The sequence below is a fragment of the Schistocerca cancellata genome, chromosome 5, assembly GCF_023864275.1.
Source record: "Schistocerca cancellata isolate TAMUIC-IGC-003103 chromosome 5, iqSchCanc2.1, whole genome shotgun sequence".
Classification (NCBI taxonomy): Eukaryota; Metazoa; Arthropoda; class Insecta; order Orthoptera; family Acrididae; genus Schistocerca; species Schistocerca cancellata.
In genome coordinates this window covers 20,286,684-20,303,683 of record NC_064630.1, presented here as the reverse complement: position 1 = coordinate 20,303,683, position 17,000 = coordinate 20,286,684, and positions in this window count along the sequence as shown.

The window sequence follows — 17,000 nt, the reverse complement described above, 5'->3', positions numbered from 1 at the left end:
AACGTCCAGCAGCAAACTATCTACACTCAGAAAGAGTGCAAAACTCAACTTGCCTTTTTCTCACATGATATGCTGCGAACTATACTCGCCAGGTTAGCTGAGGACGCTAATGCGCTGCTCCCTGGACTAGGGTAGGCGCGCCGGCCACAGTTGGAATCCGCACAGCGGATTAATGACTAGGGCCAGTGTGCCAGCCAGCCTGTATGTGGTTTAGACGGTTTTCCACATCCCATTAGGTGAATACTGAACTGGTCCCCACGTCCCGCCTCAAATACACGACTCGCAGACATCTGAAAAACGTCCACACTATTTCATGGCTTAAACTATATGCAGACTGTTGGAGTACACTAATTCTGTCCATGGGGGTGCAGGGTGGCAACAGGAAGGACTTCCAGTAAAAAGGCCGACCCTGTGCTGAAGTGGGACAAAGGCCCAAAGCAAATGATACACTGCAAACTATGGATGAAGGGCAACAGGCAGATTCCATATTCCTAGATTTACGAAAAGCATTTGACACGGTGCCATACTGCAGACAGTTATTGAAGATCTGAGCATATGAAATACACTCCTGGAAATTGAAATAAGAACACTGTGAATTCATTGTCCCAGGAAGGGGAAACTTTATTGACACATTCCTGGGGTCAGATACATCACATGATCACACTGACAGAACCACAGGCACATAGACACAGGCAACAGAGCATGCACAATGTCGGCACTAGTACAGTGTATATCCACCTTTCGCAGCAATGCAGCCTGCTATTCTCCCATGGAGACGATCGTAGAGATGCTGGATGTAGTCCTGTGGAACGGCTTGCCATGCCATTTCCACCTGGCGCCTCAGTTGGACCAGCGTTCGTGCTGGACGTGCAGACCGCGTGAGACGACGCTTCATCCAGTCCCAAACATGCTCAATGGGGGACAGATCCGGAGATCTTGCTGGCCAGGGTAGTTGACTTACACCTTCTAGAGCACGTTGGGTGGCACGGGATACATGCGGACGTGCATTGTCCTGTTGGAACAGCAAGTTCCCTTGCCGGTCTAGGAATGGTAGAACGATGGGTTCGATGACGGTTTGGATGTACCGTGCACTATTCAGTGTCCCATCGACGATCACCAGTGGTGTACGGCCAGTGTAGGAGATCGCTCCCCACACCATGATGCCGGGTGTTGGCCCTGTGTGCCTCGGTCGTATGCAGTCCTGATTGTGGCGCTCACCTGCACGGCGCCAAACACGCATACGACCATCATTGGCACCAAGGCAGAAGCGACTCTCATCGCTGAAGACGACACGTCTCCATTCGTCCCTCCATTCACGCCTGTCGCGACACCACTGGAGGCGGGCTGCACGATGTTGGGGCGTGAGCGGAAGACGGCCTAACGGTGTGCGGGACCGTAGCCCAGCTTCATGGAGACGGTTGCGAATGGTCCTCGCCGATACCCCAGGAGCAACAGTGTCCCTAATTTGCTGGGAAGTGGCGGTGCGGTCCCCTACGGCACTGCGTAGGATCCTACGGTCTTGGCGTGCATCCGTGCGTCGCTGCGGTCCGGTCCCAGGTCGACGGGCACGTGCACCTTCCGCCGACCACTGGCGACAACATCGATGTACTATGCAGACCTCACGCCCCACGTGTTGAGCAATTCGGCGGTACGTCCACCCGGCCTCCCGCATGCCCACTATACGCCCTCGCTCAAAGTCCGTCAACTGCACATACGGTTCACGTCCACGATGTCGCGGCATGCTACCAGTGTTAAAGACTGCGATGGAGCTCCGTATGCCACGGCAAACTGGCTGACACTGACGGCGGCGGTGCACAAATGCTGCGCAGCTAGCGCCATTCGACGGCCAACACCGCGGTTCCTGGTGTGTCCGCTGTGCCGTGCGTGTGATCATTGCTTGTACAGCCCTCTCGCAGTGTCCGGAGCAAGTATGGTGGGTCTGACACACCGGTGTCAATGTGTTCTTTTTTCCATTTCCAGGAGTGTAGGTTCGCACATGTATGAGTGGCTCGAAGACTTGTTAAGTAATAGAACGGAGCATGTAGTCCTCAATGGCGAATGTTCATAACAGACAAGGTAGTCGTAAGGAGTGCCCTAGGAAACTGTGATAGGACCGCTATTATTCTGTTTACATGTAAATGATTTGGCGGACATACTGGCCAGGAATCTGTAGTTTTTGCTGATGATGCTGTGGTGTGCTTGAGGGTGTCAAAGCTGAGTGACTGCAGGAGGATATTAGATGACTTATAACAAATTTCTAGTTGGTGTAATGGACAGCAGCTGCCTCTAAACGTGCAAAAATGTAAGTAAATGCAGATGAGTAGGAGAAACAAACCCTTAATGCTCGAATACAAAATACAGTGTGCTGCCTGACACAGTCCCGTCGTTCAAATGTCTGGGCGTAGCACTGCAAAGCGATATGGGATGGAACGAGCTCGTGGGAATTGTGGTACGGAAGGCGAATGGTCGACTTCGGTTTATTGGGAGCATTTTGGGAAGCTGTGAGTTATCTGTAAAGGAGACGGCGTACAAAACGATAGTGCGACCTACTCTGGAGAACTGCTCGAGTGTCCGTGATCCTCTCTGGGTCGGATTAAAGGGAGAGATCAAAGCATTTCAGAGGCAGGCTGTTAGACTTGTTACCAGTGCATGATAAAATGAAACACTAGCAGCCGTGGTTTGGGCTATATTTTATTACATTACAACCAGTTTCGGTGACTCAGTACACCGGGCCTTAACCCACGCTGAAGTGGTGAACTCCAGTCGTATAGTGATCCGATCAGTGGCCAACATCAATGAACTGGCTTTCGTAGATTACTGAAAAACTGGTCTAATGTCTGCAACCATCATGGTGAAACGATGGCTACAGTACTTTCATTTTATTATATAAGTGAACGGCCTAAGTCCCGCAGAAAATCAGTCACAAGGATGGAGATAGGAAAACTTGTTACTGATAGGTTCGAACAACACGCAAGTGCATGCTTGGGGAAAGCAAATGGGAATCCCCTGAGGGAAGGCGGCATTCTTTTCGAGGAGAATCGACATTTGAAGTTGACTGCAGAACGATTCTACGAGCCTTGCCCAGAAAGCAAAGCACCGCATTTTTTTTTCTTCAACAATTCTTTACTCAACATAAAGAGAATGACACACATGAAAGAATGGTGTTTCATACAGGGTGAGTCACCTAACATTACCGCTGGATATACACTCCTGGAAATTGAAAGAAGAACACCGTGAATTCATTGTCCCAGGAAGGGGAAACTTTATTGACACATTCCTGGGGTCAGATACATCACATGATCACACTGACAGAACCACAGGCACATAGACACAGGCAACAGAGCATGCACAATGTCGGCACTAGTAAAGTGTATATCCACCTTTCGCAGCAATGCAGGCTGCTATTCTCCCATGGAGACGATCGTAGAGATGCTGGATGTAGTCCTGTGGAACGGCTTGCCATGCCATTTCCACCTGGCGCCTCAGTTGGACCAGCGTTCGTGCTGGACGTGCAGACCGCGTGAGACGACGCTTCATCCAGTCCCAAACATGCTCAATGGGGGACAGATCCGGAGATCTTGCTGGCCAGGGTAGTTAGACTTACACCTTCTAGAGCACGTTGGGTGGCACGGGATACATGCGGACGTGCATTGTCCTTTTGGAACAGCAAGTTCCCTTGCCGGTCTAGGAATGGTAGAACGATGGGTTCGATGACGGTTTGGATGTACCGTGCACTATTCAGTGTCCCCTCGACGATCACCAGTGGTGTACGGCCAGTGTAGGAGATCGCTCCCCACACCATGATGCCGGGTGTTGGCCCTGTGTGCCTCGGTCGTATGCAGTCCTGATTGTGGCGCTCACCTGCACGGCGCCAAACACGCATACTACCATCATTGGCACCAAGGCAGAAGCGACTCTCATCGCTGAAGACGACACGTCTCCATTCGTCCCTCCATTCACGCATGTCGCGACACCACTGGAGGCGGGCTGCACGATGTTGGGGCGTGAGCGGAAGACGGCCTAACGGTGTGCGGGACCGTAGCCCAGCTTCATGGAGACGGTTGCGAATGGTCCTCGCCGATACCCCAGGAGCAACAGTGTCCCTAATTTGCTGGGAAGTGGCGGTGCGGTCCCCTACGGCACTGCGTAGGATCCTACGGTCTTGGCGTGCATCCGTGCGTCGCTGCGGTCCGGTCCCAGGTCTACGGGCACGTGCACCTTCCGCCGACCACTGGCGACAACATCGATGTACTGTGGAGACCTCACGCCCCACGTGTTGAGCAATTCGGCGGTACGTCCACCCGGCCTCCCGCATGCCCACTATACGCCCTCGCTCAAAGTCCGTCAACTGCACATACGGTTCACGTCCACGCTGTCGCGGCATGCTACCAGTGTTAAAGATTGCGATGGAGCTCCGTATGCCACGGCAAACTGGCTGACACTGACGGCGGCGGTGCACAAATGCTGCGCAGCTAGCGCCATTCGACGGCCAACACCGCGGTTCCTGGTGTGTCCGCTGTGCCGTGCGTGTGATCATTGCTTGTACAGCCCTCTCGCAGTGTTCGGAGCAAGTATGGTGGGTCTGACACACCGGTGTCAATGTGTTCTTTTTTTCCATTTCCAGGAGTGTATATCCAGCGGTAACGTTAGGTGACTCACCCTGTATACACACCCTATTTTTCCACGCAATCTCCATCCCGTTCTATGGCCTTCCTCCAGCGCGAAACAAGGGCGTGTTTGCCCTGTCGGTACCAATCCTTGTTCTGGCGGCGGAGCCAGTGCTTCGTTGTGTGAATCACCTCTTCATCGTATTCAAAATGTTTTCACGAATTGTGGTCTAGTGGTTCTAGGCGCGCAGTCCGGAAACGCGGGACTGCTACGGTCGCAGGTTCGAATCCTGCCTCGGGAATGGATGTGTGTGATGTCCTTAGGTTAGTTAGGTTTAAGTAGTTCTAAGTTCTAGTGGACTGATGAACACAGAAGTTAAGTCCCATAGTGCTCAGAGCCATTTGAACCATTTTTTTTTCTTCACGAATTGCACGCTTTAATGGCCCAAAGAAGTGGAAGTCCGAGGGAGTGAGGTCAGGGATGTAGGGTCGACGGGGTGCGACTGCCCAACCCTGGTTTGCGGTATGTTCAGCAGTCCTCAGACTGCGGCCGAGCTTTATCACGTTGCAGCAAAACATCTACTGCGTTTCTGTGGCGGCGAAGTCGCTGGAAGTGTTCACATATGCTTCTGAATTAACGGTACCGCCACTTGGCATCACATCAATGAGAATCAAACCGTGACTGTCCCAGAACACGGTGAACACGACCTTACCGGCGGAAGCAGTTGCTTTGATTTTTTTTCTTCTGTGGGGAGTGGGAATGGCGCCACTCCGTCGACTGTCGTTTTGTTTCGGTCTCAAAATGCTGGACCCAGGTTCGATCACCTGCCACAATCCGGGACAAGAAAGCCTCCTCCTCACCTTCAAAACATTGCAGCAAATCAAGACAAATGCTTCTTCTGTCCGATTTGTGATTCGCCCTTAGACACCACCGGGCCCATCTTGCACACACTTTTGAATATCAAAGAGTGCGGATAATTGCACCCACACCTCGTTTGACAGATGCAGCGCCAACTGGCGAGTCGTAATGCGTCTGTCCTCGCAAGTTACATCAGCTCCCCGCAACGTGTCGGGTGTGACAGCCGTGGATGGTCTCCCCGACCGCTGCAAATCGTGGAGCTCTGCCGAACCGCCTTCTGATTGCTTCACCCTCCATGCCCAGCGACTAACTGTACTTCTGACGACAGCCGATGCTCCATAGACTTTGCACAAGCGTTTGTGTATATTCCCCACAGTTTGTTTCTGTGCAGCGAGAAATTCAAAGACGGCACGTTGCTTCTAACATACATAACCTAAAGACGCAATTTTTGAAACTGTCCTACAGCTGCACTATCTGTCAGAAGTGATGGAAACTTGGCGCGTTGACTCAGGAGACTTCACATAATACGTACGCAGTGTTTCGCATTCATAGCATTGATTTTGGTTGAGAAAGAAGAAGTGATGCATTACTTTCTGGGCAACACTCACAGTGCAGCCAACATACGTTTTGCTAAAGGATTACGAGGATGAGATACGAGAAATTAGGCATATTGGGGGGTTATAGAGGGTTCAGAGTGGAACAGGAGAGGAAGTAACTACAGGGTTATTACAAATAATTGAAGCGATTTCACAGCTCTACAATAACTTTATTATTTGACATATTTCCACAATGCTTTGCACACACGTACAAAAACTCAAAAAGTTTTTTTAGGCATTCACAAATGTTCGATATGTGCCCCTTTAGTGATTCGGCAGACATCAAGCCGATAATCAAGTTCCTCCCACACTCGGCGCAGCATGTCCCCGTCAATGAGTTCGAAAGCATCGTTGATGCGAGCTCGCAGTTCTGGCACGTTTCTTGGTAGAGGAGGTTTAAACACTGAATCTTTCACATAACCCCACAGAAAGAAGTCGCATGGGGTTAAGTCGGGAGAGCGTGGAGGCCATGACATGAATTGCTGATCATGATCTCCACCACGACCGATCCATCGGTTTTCCAATCTCCTGTTTAAGAAATGCGGAACATCATGATGGAAGTGCGGTGGAGCACCATCCTGTTGAAAGATGAAATCGGCGCTGTCGGTCTCCAGTTGTGGCATGAGCCAATTTTCCAGCATGTCCAGATACACGTGTCCTCTAACGTTTTTTTTTTCGCAAAAGAAAAAGGGGCCGTAAACTTTAAACCGTGAGATTGCACAAAACACGTTAACTTTTGGTGAATTGCGAATTTGCTGCACGAATGCGTGAGGATTCTCTACCGCCCAGACTCGCACATTGTGCCTGTTCACTTCACCATTAAGAAAAAATGTTGCTTCATCACTGAAAACAAGTTTCGCACTGAACGCATCCTCTTCCATGAGCTGTTGCAACCGCGCCGAAAATTCAAAGCGTTTGACTTTGTTATCGGGTGTCAGGGCTTGTAGCAATTGCAAACGGTAAGGCTTCTGCTTTAGCCTTTTCCGTAAGATTTTCCAAACCGTCGGCTGTGATACGTTTAGCTCTCTGCTCGCTTTATTCGTCGACTTCCGCGGGCTACGCGTGAAACTTGCCCGCACTCGTTCAACCGTTTCTTCGCTCACTGCAGGCCGACCCGTTAATTTTCCCTTACAGAGGCATCCAGAAGCTTTAAACTGCGCATACCATCGCCGAATGGAATTAGCAGTTGGTGGATCTTTGTTGAACTTCGTCCTGAAGTGTCGTTGCACTGTTATGACTGACTGATGTGAGTGCATTTCAAGCACGACATACGCTTTCTCGGCTCCTGTCGCCATTTTGTCTCACTGCGCTCTCGAGCGCTCTGGCGGCAGAAACCTGAAGTGCGGCTTCAGCCGAACAAAACTCTATGAGTTTTTCTAAGTATCTGCAGTGTGTCGTGACCATATGTCAATGAATGGAGCTACAGTGAATTTATGAAATCGCTTCAATCATTTGTAATAGCCCTGTAGTAGTTGTAGATGGTACCCTCCGGCACGCACCGTGTAGTGGCTTGCGAAGGATGTGTGTGTGTGTGTGTGTGTGTGTGTGTGTGTAGATGAAGAAGACTCCAGATCCAACCACTGTACTGGATCCTTCGCCACGCACCGTGGTAGTGGCTTGCGGAGTGTGTGTGTAGATGAAAAAGCCTCCAGATCCAATGGATGGAATGTACGCACTACTACTACGAGATGACTTTCCCGTCTGCAGCTTTCTCTCAATTTAGAACGCTGTGCCGCGTGCTGCTCACAGGCCCCATTACGGAGGTGAGTAGGCGCGCGCTCCACGGCCCGGCCGGTTGGCACTAGAGATGGGGGATCCGCTCTTGAACTAATTCATAGAGTTGAATCTTTCAAAGGAGTGAACAATCAGTGATTCAGAAAAAAAGAAACGGTAGCTCCAAACGTTTCCCATGGCAGAGAGAGAGAGAGAGAGAGAGAGAGAGAGAGAGACGGAGCATATCAGCAGCGCCTCTGCTGGTCAGAGCACAGTGCACGCCACACAACACAGCCAGCGCCAGCCTCTGCCCTGCTTCTACCTTGGCTGCCTGCATTGTGCAGTGCCCCATTGGATTTTGTGTTTCACATATGCCGTGCCATCTCTGTGCGTCGTCTGCCGTGCGCAGTGTCTGGCGCAGCTTAACTTCGCATCGCACTCTGTCGGCGATCGTTTCAGTCGCATGTCCTGCCCTCTGGGCAGTTGATGCGAGCAACAGGACAGAGAGCCACCTAGCGGATAACATAGGAACTAGTTGCAACAACCTGCTCGCAAGGGAACGGAGGATTTGTCTCGGAGCGGGTGAGTTCACCGCTCCCCCCCTCCCTCGGAACTCGCTCGCTCAACGCTCGCCCCACCGTCTCGACTCTAGCCAGAGCATTGAGAAAAGCAACTCAGGTGTCACTCTGGTCTCTGCGGTCTCAGCTCACGCAGTAATACAGCTCGCGGCTCGACCTGCTCGACTCAGCGCCTCTGCATCGGAGTTCGTCTCTACTGGATATTGTTCTTCGTAGTAATACCGCTATGTATATTACATTATTATATTATGTATACATCATTTGTTTTTATTTTATTTTTATTTGTTTAAACTGATCAGATTAGGTTCCTGACGACTCCTCTTACTATAGGATTTTTATTATGGACACTCGAATTTACGCTTTAATTACGAGCGAACCGATAAACGTATCGCAAAATGTGATACACCAATATTTTCCTTGTTTTATTCTGCGTAAGGCTATATGCAGCACTTTCGTTTTACAGTGAAATTTATTTTTTTTTTCTTATTCTGGTACGGATTTTGCGATTTTAGGCGTCTTCGGAAGGAAACGTTCACTTTAAAAATATATGGCTTGCGATGTATTTGTATGAGGTTAATGAAATTTTTATACATTATAGCCAAATATATTGTTAATGCAAATCTCAAGTTACAACATTTTCCGATCACCCAAAAAACCACGATAGTGCAAAATAAATCAATAATCAAAAACTTTGTCATATCGTGGAAATTTCAATAAACAATACAAAATTCTTACTCATTATCTGTGTTACTTCAAAATAGGATCAAATAAGATCAAAATACAGGTATAGTACCGGAATAAACCAAGTTTAAAGGGCAATGTGCCTTCCATTTATTTTCTATTGTAAATGAGTGGTGAGTCATGAAAAAGAGCTAATTCATTTCAGGGAGTGAACAGTTCTGATCCGATCTCCGAAAAGAACAGTTTTGCCCATCTCTAGTTGGCACGCGGACAGTCGCGAGCCGGCGGGCTATTAGCGCCGCCCAGTGCGAGCGCTCGCCGACGGCGCCGGCCAGCCGGCCAGAGGCAGATGAAAGGCGCGCCCTGCTCCCGAGATAAAAGCCCATTAGGCGGCGCGGGCCCGCTCATTCGCGAGTATCGGACGGACGGCAGTCGTTTGTCGTGTGTCCGGCTAATAGCCGCCTAATTGCAGCCCGCAAGACCACCCGCTGCGGTTTGCGGTCGGCGCCTTGTTATCCTCTCCAGGCGTTACGTAAGCGCTGCCCGGCTCACAGCGAAAGTGCTCTGCTGTAGTGCGCGCAAAATACCGTGGCCGCTAGATGCGCAGTCGGCTGGGGAAGGAGGGGGGGGGGGTCGCTCAGAGCGCTATAGGGGAAATGCCGTTCTAAACTGAAGCCTACGCTCACATTTTTAGTAAATATTAAGCGGAATCCCTCCGAGCCCACACTTGCATTGCATGGCAAGAAAGGAAGAATTGATTGTTGGTACTAATAATTCCAATCCCAAAGAAAGCAGGTGTTGACAGATGTGAAAATTACCGAACAATCAGTGTAATAAGCCACAGCTGCAAAATACTAACACGAATTCTTTGCAGACGAATGGAAAAACTAGTAGAAGCAGACCTCGGGGAAGATCAGTTTGGATTCCGTAGAAATACTGGAACACGTGAGGCAATACTGACCTTACGACTTATCTTAGAAGAAAGATTAAGGAAAGGCAAACCTACGTTTCTAGCATTTGTAGACTTAGAGAAAGCTTTTGACAATGTTGACTGGAATACTCTCTTTCAAATTCTAAAGGTGGCAGGGGTAAAATACAGGGAGCGAAAGGCTATTTACAATTTGTACAGAAACCAGATGGCAGTTATAAGAGTCGAGGGACATGAAAGGGAAGCAGTGGTTGGGAAGGGAGTGAGACAGGGTTGTAGCCTCTCCCCGATGTTATTCAATCTGTATATTCAGCAAGCAGTAAAGGAAACAAAAGAAAAATTCGGCGTAGGTATTAAAATCCATGGAGAAGAAATAAAAACTTTGAGATTCGCCGATGACATTGTAATTCTGTCAGAGACACCAAAGGACCTGGAAGAGCAGTTGAACGGAATCGATAGTGTCTTGAAAGGAGGATATAACATGAACATCAACAAAAGCAAAACGAGGATAATGGAATGTAGTCGAATTAAGTCGGGTGATGCTGAGGGAATTAGATTAGGAAATGAGACACTTAAAGTAGTAAAGGAGTTTTGCTATTTGGGGAGCAAAATAACTGATGATGGTCGAAGTAGAGAGGATATAAAATGTAGACTGGCAATGGCAAGGAAAGCGTTTCTCAAGAAGAGGAATGTGTTAACATCGAGTATAGATTTAAGTGTCAGGAAGTCGTTTCTGAAAGTATTTGTATGGAGTGTAGCCATGTATGGAAGTGAAACATGGACGGTAAATAGTTTGGACAAGAAGAGAATAGAAGCTTTCGAAATGTGGTGCTACAGAAGAATGCTGAAGATTAGATGGGTAGATCACATAACTAATGAGGAAGTATTGAATAGGATTGGGGAGAAGAGAAGTTTGTGGCACAACTTGACCAGAAGAAGGGATCGGTTGGTAGGACATGTTCTGAGGCATCAAGGGATCACCAATTTAATATTGGAGGGCAGCGTGGAGGGTAAAAATCGTAGGGGGAGACCAAGAGATAAATACACTAAGCAGATTCAGAAGGATGTAGGTTGCAGTAGGTACTGGGAGATGAAGAAGCTTGCACAGGATAGAGTAGCATGGAGAGCTGCATCAAACCAGTCTCAGGACTGAAGACCACAACAACAACAACAACTAATAACGACCATCCTCCTTTACCTCCCCTGCATTATTGCAGATGACGTGTCACTGAGCACCTTTGTTCTGCGCATGCAGTACACGAGAGGCGCCTAGTTGTTTCCACTGCACTGTGTGGAATACGAAGGTCCTGTTATAGTTCACTAACCTGCTGTCTTCGAGTTGATTTCCGCGTCCGCTACGGTCGCAGGTTCGAATCCTGCCTCGGGCATGGATGTGTGTGATGTCCTTAGGTTAGTTAGGTTTACGTAGTTCTAAGTTCTAGGGGACTGATAACCTCAGAAGTTAAGTCCCATAGTGCTCAGAGCCATTTTAACCATTTTTGATGTCCGCAGCGCAGAAAACAGCACGCAGGTCGTAGCTTCTGGATCTTGAGGCTGAAACTGACTTTTAGCGAGGTTCTGTTCTGAAATAATGTATCATCTCTTTCGGATGCCACTCGCATATTTTAATGTAGCCACACGAGAGGACTACATGATCTTAATACAACACCTTTTGATACAGCAAAGTACATGATCGAACACAATGTTTACGAAAATGTATCTTTACACTATTTGTGGCACGTGTCTGTGCCTCATGACTACCGGAGTGAATCTTGTAATACTGAATACTGGCAAACACATCCTGCGACAGACAACATGACTGTACATCACGACTGCCTAATCCAGAGTGACGAACAGGAACTTAAATAAAAACTGGAAACACATCTACGACAGACAACATGTCTGTTCTTCTCGACTGCCTAATCCAGAGTGACGAACAGCCCGAAACACTTCGCGCGCCATACCAGAAAGGGCGTGACCCGAACGCTTCCGAAGTGCTTCGTCTGCAATTTCGTCAATCTTTTGTTTTTGATTTAAATTGTTTTCAATAATTCTAAAATTACTGATTGATAGCTGTTGAGAGACATTTATATTAAAAAGTGAAGTCATTCCAATGAGTAGTTTAACTAATAGTAATAACTATACTTTAACACTTTGGCGCCCTTGCTCCGAACACAGCAGCCAGTCACAGAGCAGTAGCATTATGCAGGCGGTCTTCCTCACGGGAATGGTGCCGAATCTAACATCTGTCACAGGTACCTCACACCACATTTCGTCATCTATATACTTCTTGCATCTCCACTGCTCTGGGAACAGGAGCCTAATATGATGGCTGAATAAGCCAGAAATATTACAATTGTGACCGGTCAAAAAGATATCACCTCATCTTCGATTAGTGTCCAAAAAAGAAAAAAAATTCTGCCGGAAATGCAACGATTTATTTTCGCTTGATTTGGTAACCATTTCCAGCTTTGAGATAAGAGTCACGAGTGGGAAATTTTAAGTAGATCCTACACATTTCTCTTCTTGCCGTGTTAAAATTTGCTTCTCTTGCCAAAACTCAGCGTATTTTACACAGTCACACCTCACTAACATGTTGTGCAGACGCAACTGCGAGAGAATTCTGAAACAGTGGTTTATTGAGTGAGGAGCTGAGGAAAAGTAATTTCAGCATTTTATGAAAAGAGCACATCCTCTGTACAAAATAAATGTGTAATGTCTTCACTCATGTTGTTCCAGAACCCATAGCATTTCTGTTTTCACCAGCTAACGAAGGCCCTTAAAAATTACATTCTTTCTTCGGAAAACTCTGTAGTTAGTTGGTGGAATAACACGTCAGATAAAGAAGTTTTTCATAATAACCATGTGGCAAAATAGTCTCTTCTTGGTGCGCTATAATTTGCCAAAATCTCATTTTGATATTTCTGACCGTTCGTGAAACATAAGGAATGTTGTGGGTATTTCACTCTGACTTTATTGCTGCCGCAGTGCCATCGCAAATGAGTGTGCTACATCAGATCAGTTTTCTCAAGATTGGCGACAGATAGAGACCTACAACCAAGTCTAAAGAAAAATTCAGTATGTTAGCTAAATCTCGCCCAGTGTTTGACTTCCACTTCATAACTATGACCATTAAGAGGAGGTTTACTATCTTTGACCCGAAAAAAGCATGTTCTTTGAAAATTTTTTCTCGGGGTGTGTTATAGATAGCAATGTCAAATTTGGTCAAGATGTTCATTGATATTTTCTATACAAACTGGAATTTTTTCGACCGGAAATGTCGAAGAGCAAAGGCGGAAGTGCCGTCGGAACGAAACGAAATTTCGATGTAGACCTCCACGCGCAGTATGTTACAGGTCAGCCGGCTCGTCTGAAATCAAAATTGAGCTGACGTTAGAGAAGTACATAAGATTCTTTAGGAGTTGTAACTCGCCTAAGTTATTTGGAACGTAGGAAACAAAATGGCGACCATTTGAAAAAAAGTGCTTTTTCATCGATTATTCGACTTCATCGGCCATTTAAAAGTATTTATAGTTGATGGGTCGGAATAAAAATGGTACAACTGCTAGACAATTTAGTTAGCTTCGTCTGAAACAAAGAATTATGCCAATCGGTTCATTAGATTTGAAGTTACCATACTGTGCGATGAAAAAATGTCATTTCGAGGAAAACGCGTTTGAAGTTTTGACTATATATAAATGCAATATTATGCAACTTAGGTTCAATCTGCTATTCCGGGTCTTGGCGAGCTGCGTCGAATAGAGTCCCAGGGTGACGTCCACCGTTGTCATCGTCTTCAGAATTGTTTAATGCCCTTCGTTGAAACTGCTCACTGCCAGGAAAGCCGAAATCTCCACAGTCTTCGCACAAGAATGCAAATGCCTAGAGGCTAATTTCCAAACACGCGCGTTCAAACTTTCATTTGAATTTTGTGTGATTTCTCACAAGCACCGGTACAACAACTCGTCCTCCGAAAGAAAAAAACTGATGCGTGGAAAAGGCCGATTTCAGGCAGGTGCATATTTTTGTTCAACCGCGAATAACAAACATTTCCGTTCCGTATTCGGAAAAACCGTTTCAGAGGTAGATTCTAAACACTTTTATGGATCCAAAAATGCAGTTTTTCAAAAACGATTTTTGAACCAAAATGTAGTAAACCTCCCGTTCACGAAATGATGGACACATAATGAACCTGACATATAAAGCTACAAGTTGTAACCTCCCCCTCACTTATCGACCTTAATGACAGTGAAAGATTAAACCGCGTGTACCTAATGGAAATTTGGGAAAAACAATCGTCACCGAAGTTAATCTGTCTGTAAAGAGGGAGGAAAGGGTTACATCTAAATGAAAGGAAAAATGCTAATGAAACAGGTGGAAATTACTTTTGAAATGGGGTAAAGTTAATAAAGAAAGTAAATGTGCGGCCGTTACGTTAACAATTAACTAGCGGTAATTAGATATTTGAGATTTGGGGAAAATTACGGTCGCCAGTCCTAAGGACAATTACTATAGTAACTGAAAAGGAAAGGTTATTACACATATAATTAGCACTAGAAGCGTAGCAACTGAAGGTTGACACGTGCAGTGTGAAAACTGAAAGTTTGTCAGAAGTAATAAATTTCGCTACACTCTGACTTAATTTAGCAAAAGAATTAATAAAACAGGAAAATCGAAAGTTAATTTAGTGACTGAAGTTAATAGTGAGCTTTCTTTCTGAAGCACATCGAAATTCAGTAAAATAAGGTTAGTCTTGGACTACCTCAACAATCATTTCAAAAGCTACTTGAATCTACGCAATTTAGAAATAAGGGATTTAACTTTGAACTTGAATTAAATGATTCTGAACAATTAACAGTACTGAAATTTAGTACGTACCAAGCTGAGCTGCAGTCACAGGTAAGCTAAAATACGGTAACAAAATTCGCACTCTTAATTTGTGCTTGTGCAATCTAAATATTGTAGCCAGCTATGAATACCTTAACTGAACTTTGAAATTAAAGTAGTGAAATCGAATGATGCTGGCGTTTGAATTTCAACGACACTCGGGTTCATTCCGGAAAAGGAAGGGACCCTGCTTGGTAATGCAATTGGGACAATGAGCAACAAACGTTCATGCTAAGTTGCTGTAATATTGTGATCCAACAATTTTAAAAGTTTGAAAAGCTGAGGTCTGCCATACAGTTCTAAAACTTTACGAGCTTCCAGTCTTCCTTGTTGACTGATTGAAGGTTTGAAGCCACCGATCGAGGAGGTGGCGACAGTCACTCATTGTCGGCCGTCGCTGTTGCAGAAGCTGGATGTTGGCGCGCCTTCTTCTCGACGCAGTCACCAGACGAAACGGGCTGTTGATGTGCGCCAGCTAATGCTTCCCGTCCGCGACAACATGTCAGAAACTATCATCGCAAGTCGAGCGCAATTACATGCTGCCAAACCCCGAAAGCGCGCCAACTCGCGGGAGCTTCACACAACACACCTGCTCCACTGCGCTACCCCAGCCAGACTCCCTCTCTGCTCAGCCCGCGCTCCAAGCGGCAGAGTTAATACTACCAAAGATCCTAAACACTTTCGTTCTCCACACGACCTATCGATGTATTCGTTCGATAGTATAGTTTTCCCTAGGCCAGACCCAGCGTATAAATACAAATAATATTCACAAAACAAACCAATTATACATCGACATAAATGCATATACACTCCTGGAAATTGAAATAAGAACACCGTGAATTCATTGTCCCAGGAAGGGGAAACTTTATTGACATATTCCTGGGGACAGATACATCACATGATCACACTGACAGAACCACAGGCACATAGACATAGGCAACAGAGCATGCACAATGTCGGCACTAGTACAGTGTATATCCACCTTTCGCAGCAATGCAGGCTGCTATTCTCCCATGGAGACGATCGTAGAGATGCTGGATGTAGTCCTGTGGAACGGCTTGCCATGCCATTTCCACCTGGCGCCTCAGTTGGACCAGCGTTCGTGCTGGACGTGCAGACCGCGTGAGACGACGCTTCATCCAGTCCCAAACATGCTCAATGGGGGACAGATCCGGAGATCTTGCTGGCCAGGGTAGTTGACTTACACCTTCTAGAGCACGTTGGGTGGCACTATTCAGTGTCCCCTCGACGATCACCAGTGGTGTACGGCCAGTGTAGGAGATCGCTCCCCACACCATGATGCCGGGTGTTGGCCCTGTGTGCCTCGGTCGTATGCAGTCCTGATTGTGGCGCTCACCTGCACAGCGCCAAACACGCATACGACCATCATTGGCACCAAGGCAGAAGCGACTCTCATCGCTGAAGACGACACGTCTCCATTCGTCCCTCCATTCACGCCTGTCGCGACACCACTGGAGGCGGGCTGCACGATGTTGGGGCGTGAGCGGAAGACGGCCTAACGGTGTGCGGGACCGTAGCCCAGCTTCCTGGAGACGGTTGCGAATGGTCCTCGCCGATACCCCAGGAGCAACAGTGGGAAGTGGCGGTGCAGTCCCCTACGGCACTGCGTAGGATCCTACGGTCTTGGCGTGCATCCGTGCGTCGCTGCGGTCCGGTCCCAGGTCGACGGGCACGTGCACCTTCCGCCGACCACCGGCGACAACATCGATGTACTGTGGAGACCTCACACCCCACGTGTTGAGCAATTCGGCGGTACGTCCACCCGGCCTCCCGCATGCCCACTATACGCCCTCGCTCAAAGTCCGTCAACTGCACATACGGTTCATGTCCACGCTGTCGCGGCATGCTACCAGTGTTAAAGACTGCGATGGAGCTCCGTATGCCACGGCAAACTGGCTGACACTGACGGCGGCGGTGCACAAATGCTGCGCAGCTAGCGCCATTCGACGGCCAACACCGCGGTTCCTGGTGTGTCCGCTGTGCCGTGCGTGTGATCATTGCTTGTACAGCCCTCTCGCAGTGTCCGGAGCAAGTATGGTGGGTCTGACACACCGGTGTCAATGTGTACTTTTTTCCATTTCCAGGAGTGTATATACAAATAGTAAAACAATTACAATATATAAAGAGACA